Below are 6,066 nucleotides of genomic sequence, written 5' to 3' on the forward strand. Positions count from 1 at the left end.
TGCCCCTGGAACCACTGGCTTTCCCTGGGAGATCACAGCCCAAACGCCTTCTTCCCTCTCCGAATCCGTCAACGCTTTTGTTTGGGAACAAGGGAGAGGGGGGGGGAAATTGGGGGGGGGATTGAGGAGAGGCATGATTCAGGGGCGGCTGCAGACCCCTCCCCTCCCCAAAGCCTCTTTTTTTTTCTTTTTCCTGTTCTTCACCTCTGGTGGCCAAACCGTTTTTGGGGAGTGGTGCCTTGAATTCAAATAAAGTGGAAAGAATCTGCAAAGAAGTCTGTGGTTTTTTATTTTAATTATTATTATTACCGTCCGGCCAGATGTTCCGGCTGAATTTGGCATTTTAATCGACCTACAGCAGGGATGGCGAACCTTTTACAGACCGAGTGCCCAAACTCCCAACCCCAAAACCCACTTATTTATCGCAAAGTGCCAGTTCGGCAATTTAACCGGAATAATGAGGTTTTACTACCTAAAATAATGATAAATAAGGCAGAGTTCAGCTAATTGTGCTAAGAAAAAAGTGATGAATGCACTTTTATGCCCCTTCATTTTTTTTTCCTGCTTTTGAAATACTACATTTAGCAACAGTAAAAAAGAAAAAAACTTTTGTAATATAATTTCTCTTTCCCTTTTTTTCTCTTTCTCTCCCTCTCTCTCTTTCTCTCCCACCCTCTCTCTCCCTTTCCCTCTTTTTCTTTCCCTCTTTTTCTTTCCCTCCCTCTCTCTCTTTCCCTCCCACCCTCTCTCCTTCTGCCCTCTCTTTCTCTTTCCCTCCCTCACTCTTTCCTTCTCTTTTTCTTTCCCTCCCTCCCTCTCTCTTTCCCTCCCACCTCTCTCCCTCTGCCCCCTCTCTTTCCCTCCCTCTCTCTCCCTCTCTCTTTTTCTCCCTCCATCCCTCCCTCCTCTCTCCCACCCTCTCTCTCCCTCCACCCCTTACCCCTTTCCTCCCCCCTCTTTCCCTCCCATCCTCTCTCCCTCTGCCCCCTCTTTCTCTTTCCCTCCCTCTTTCTGCCTCTATCTCTCTTTCCATCTCTCCCTCCCTCTCTTTCTCCCTCCCTCCGTCCCTCCCTCCTCTCTCTTTCTCTTTCCCTCCCTCTCTCTTTCCCTCCCACCCTCTCTCCCTCAGCCCCCTCTCTTTTTCTTTCCCTTCCTCTCTCTCTGCCTCTATCTCTCCCCCCTCTCCCTCTCTCTCTTTCTCTCCCTCCCTCCCTCTTTCCCTCCCCCTCTCTTTCCTTCCCACCTTCTCTCTCCTTCCGCCCTCTTTCTCTTTCCCTCCCTCTCTCTCTTTCCCTCCCACCCTCTGCTCCCTCTCTTTCTCTTTCCCTCCCTCTCTTTCTGCCTCTCTCTCTCTTTTCCCCCTCTCCCTCTCTTTCTCCCTCCGTCCCTCCCTCCTCTCTTTCCCTCCCACCCTCTCTCCCTCTGCCCCTCTTTCTCTTTCCCTCCCTCTCTCTCTGCCTCTATCTCTCTTTCCCCCCTCTCCCTCTCTCTCTTTCTCTCCCTCCCTCCCCCCTGCGGGGGGGGGGGAAGAAACCCATTAACTGGTGGTGGGAATCCCAGGAGCAGCGTGCTGGCGATCAGCTGGTTGGCAGAGAGCCGGGCATCACAACACCGGCAGCTCTGCAGGAAAACCAAGTAGGAGGCTGAAGCGAGCCCATGGCAACGCAGGCTCGCATTGTGGCTCGGCGTCATAATGGGGAGGAGGGGACGCCGTCTCCCCTATTGGCGAGACAGCGAGATATGTGATGGAGCTGTGCTGGGGCACCACCACACGTACCCACAGAGAGTGCCACCTCTGGCAAGCGTGCCATAGGTTCGCCTTCCCAAGGCAGATCTTGACGTTCCAGGGTATTACAGATTATTATTAATTATTTGATTATTATATTATTAGGAGGAGGGAGTTTGGTCTTAAAGCCTCGAAGTCCCTCAAGTTTTAGGCCACAAGGATAAATATACCAATTTTTGCATTGGTGGCACGGATCTTCCCACCAAAAGGAATCGGTGTACTAGGCGCCCATTTCCTTTCTAGCACAGGTGGCTTGCAGACACAGGAAGTCCTTGACATATGACCACAATTCAGCCCCAAATTTATGTTGTTAGACGAGACGTTTAAGTGAGTTTTGTCCCATTTTACAACATCCCAGTCGTTAAGTGAATCCCTGCAGGAGATAAATTAATAATCCGGTTGTTAAGTGAACCTGGCTTCCCATTGATTTTGTGTGGCAAAGAAGGTCGCAAAAGGGGATCACGTGACCCTGGGATACTGCGACTGTCATAAATACGAGTCAGTTGCCAAGTGTCTGAATTTTGACGTGACCATGCGGATGTAAGTGCAAGAATTAGGCATTGGAGAAGGGCGGTATAGAAATTTAAACAAATAAATAAATAAATAAAATAAATGCACTGAGGAGAGTTGCAACATCCTATGATTGCCGTTTCTAACCTTCCCAATATTCCGGTTTCTGACAAGCTGTCAATCGGAGAGGCCAGATTCACTTTAACAACCGCAGGGATTCGCTTAACAACCGTGGCAAAAAAAAAAAAGCTGGTAAAATAGGGCACGGCTTACTTAATAACCTCTTTCCTTACTCATGGAAATTCTGCTCTCAATTACGGACCTAAAGGTGAGAACTACGTGGATAACGGACAATTCCAGCTGGTGACCACTTGGTGGCAGTGTTCTCTACTTCCCATGCTTGTAAAGGCCTCTTCATTTTTTTAAATTTAAGCTCCCTTGGCAGCCTTAAGCATTCGCAGGGATTCACACCGGCCTTCGAGCTCCTCCAGCAGCTTTCCCCTCTTAGCGAATTTCCCGTATGGAAATCTGTCACCTCCTTTACATACGCTGAAACGATTTCGTGATCGTAGTCTGGATTCATTTATTGGGGTTAAGGCAGCATTTCTGCCCCCCTGCCCCCAGCAACTTTTAAGAGGCACAGAGTCCATGGTGGCTGGGGAAATTCTGGGAGTTGAAGTCCATTCGTGTTGGCTTGGAAATTTATTTATTTATTTTTATCAAATTTCTATACCGCCCTACTCCCGAAGGACTCAGGGCGGTGAACAGCCAAGATAAAATACAGATAATACAAACATTAAAAGTCCATTAAAATTATTAAATATGTTGGCCGAAAACAAATTTAAAACACCCAATTTGTAAAACAGATTAAAACAATTAAAAAATTTAAAAGAGGAGAGTTAGCCCAGGCCAGCCTGCTGAAATAAAAATGTTTTGAGAGCACGACGAAACGTGCGCAGGTCCGGGATCTTCCGTATCTCCGGGGGGAGCTCGTTCCAGATGGCGGGTGCCCCCACAGAGAAGGCTCTCCCCCTGGGGGCCGCCAGTCGACACTGTTTGGCCGACGGCACCCGGAGGAGCCCCTCTCTATGGGAGCGTACTGGTCGGTGAGCAGAAGGCGGTCTATTGGTAGCAGAAGGCGGTCTCGTAAGTACCCAGGTCCTAGGCCATGGAGCGCTCTAAAGGTGGTAACCAAAACCTTGAAGCGCACCCGGAAGACCACCGGGAGCCAGTGCAGCTCGTGCAGGAGGGGGGGTCACACGGGAGCACCACGTCGCTCCCATAGCCACCCGCGCGGCCGCATTCTGGACCAGCTGGAGCCTCCGGGTGCTCCTAAAGGGGAGCCCCATGTAGAGAGCATTGCAGTAGTCCAGGCGGGAAGTAACGAGGGCATGAGTGACCGTATTGAGCGAGTTTATTTATTTGGAAATTCTATTGCCGCCTATTCACACATGGCGACTGAAGGCGGCTTACAAGAATATAAAACCTCACGTGAAAACAATAAAACTAATCAAAAGAGAGGATTATCTAATAAATTATTAAAATAATAAAATAAAATAATTGAAGCCTGAACAACTTGACGGTGTTTCGGTTGAGAAGGCCTTGACTGGAGGGGTCCTTGGTGCTTTCTGAGCTTCAATCAATCTATCAAGAATAGAGTTATGAGGGACCTTGGAGGTCTTCTAGTCCATCCCCTGCTCGAGCAGGAGACCCTATACCCGTGATGGCGAACCTATGGCACGCGTGTCACAGGTGGCCCACAGAGCCATATCAGTGGGCACGCAAGCACAGCTCTGGTGCACATGTGCACGCCGATCAACTGATTTTCGGGCATTCTGGGCACACTGGAAGTTGGCAAACAGGCTGTTTCCGGCCTCTGGGGGGGTGGGGAAGGCAGTTTTCATCCTCCCCAGGCTCCTAGAAAGGCTCTGGAGCCTGGGGAAGATGAAAAATGAGCCTATCAGGCCCACCGTGCCATCGCATGCCAAAAGCAGGGGAAGCACGTGTGTGTGTGTGGGGGGGCGCATAGAATTATGGGTGTGGGCACGCATTCACCCAACACCCCCCCGCTCCCCCCACTTTTGGCACGCGATGGCAAAAAGGTTAGCCATCACTGCCCTATACCATTTCAGACAAGTAACTGTCCATTCTCTTCATTAAAACCTCCAGTGGAGCATTTACAACTTCTGGTGGCAAGCAGTTCCACTGGTTAATTGTGCTCACTGTCAGGAAATTTCTCCTTAATTCCAGGTTGTTTCTTTCCTTGATTGGTTTCCATCCGTTGTTTCTTGTCTTGCCTTCTGGTGCTTTGGAAAACAGTTTGACCCCCCCCCCCTTATTTTCTTACAGACAATAAGTTGATGTATAACAATATATAATAAGTATAGAGAAAATAAGTTGACCCGCCAATGTTCTTACAGACGTTTCGTTTCCCCAAACATCCTCAGTGCTAGAAGGGAGTGGGGTTTGCAGAGAGGAGGAAGAGGAAGAGGAGGGCTATGTGGCTGATGCTGTCTGAGCTGGGTTTTCTTGCAGACGTTTTGTGACCCAACTAGGTAACATCATCAATGCTAGAAGGGAGTGAGGTTTGCACTTGACGAGGTTCCCTCGTTGGGTTATGAAACATCGGCAAGAAAACAACCCAGATCAGAGACCATCCATGGCCCTACAGTTCCCCTCTTCATGATTCACTTAGCAACTGCAGTGACTCACTTAACAACGGTGGCAAAAAAAAGGCCGCAAAAGGGAACACGACTCCCTTAAGAACTGTTTTGCTTAGCAACGGAAATTCCAGGCTCCGTTGTGGTCATCAGTCAAATATTGATGACCACAGGAGCCTGGTGGCGCAGCAGACTAATAGCCTGTTATTAACATTCAGCTGCCTGCAATTACTGCAGGTTCGAATCTTACCAGGCTCAAGGTTGACTCAGCCTTCCATCCTTTCTAAGGTGGGTAAAATGAGGACCCAGTTTGTGGGGGCAATAAGCTGACTTTGTATAAATATACAAAAGGATGAAGGCTATTGCTTAGCGCACTGTAAGCCGCCCTGAGTCTCTGGAGAAGGGCGGCATATAAATCAATTTTTTTTTAAAAAAAAAACTATTTTTACTCACTTTCAGCCCTTCGTGGGCACATCCCATAATATCCCAACAGCTGCCCGGCTCTTCCTGCACCTCATTTCGGGGCAGCAGTTGTGACAAAGACACTTCTATTGTCTTGCACACCCAAGTGTGTGCTTCTCCTTTGCAGCCCAAACAGTTTTTATTTATTTATTGTTTATTTATTGGTTCGATTTATATGCCGCCCTTCTCTGGAGACTCAGGGCGGCTTACAATGCATTAAGCAATAGCCTTCATACTTTTGTATATACCTGCTTAGTAGGGCTTTTTGGCCCCCCCTAAGTGGTGTTCTTTTTTATACAAAGTCAGCTTATTGCCCCCACAAATAGGGTCCTCATTTTACCTACCTTAGAAAGGATGGAAGGCTGAGTCAACCTTGAGCCTGCTGAGATTCGAACTTGCAGTAATTGCAGGCAGCTGGTGCTACTTAACAGCACTTTAGTCTGCTGCGCCACCAAGGCATTTTGTTTTTAAATTTGATTTATATGCCGCCCTTCTCCGGAGACTCAGGGCGGCTTACAATGCGTTAAGCAATAGCCTTCATACTTTTGTATATTTATACAAAGTCAGCTTATTGCCCCCACAAACTGGGTCCTCTTTTAACCTACCTTCGGAAGGATGGAAGGCTGAGTCGACCTTGAGCCTGGTGAG

General features: G+C 48.5%; 1 protein-coding gene across 1 annotated transcript in view; it reads left to right on the forward strand.

Moving 5' to 3' along the window:
• The window catches only part of PPME1 (protein phosphatase methylesterase 1), a 25,427-nt gene extending 25,152 nt beyond the window's left edge, over positions 1-275 (forward strand). The window contains exon 14 of the mRNA XM_070943025.1: positions 1-275. This exon is cut by the window's left edge and continues 845 nt beyond it. The gene's annotated coding sequence lies outside the window, so the exon portion shown is untranslated.
• The last annotated feature ends 5,791 nt before the right edge of the window (positions 276-6,066 follow it).

This window comes from Pituophis catenifer, unplaced genomic scaffold, assembly GCF_029215685.1.
Source record: "Pituophis catenifer annectens isolate HBS135680 unplaced genomic scaffold, rPitCat1.0.hap2 SCAF_4, whole genome shotgun sequence".
Lineage (NCBI taxonomy): Eukaryota > Metazoa > Chordata > Lepidosauria > Squamata > Colubridae > Pituophis > Pituophis catenifer.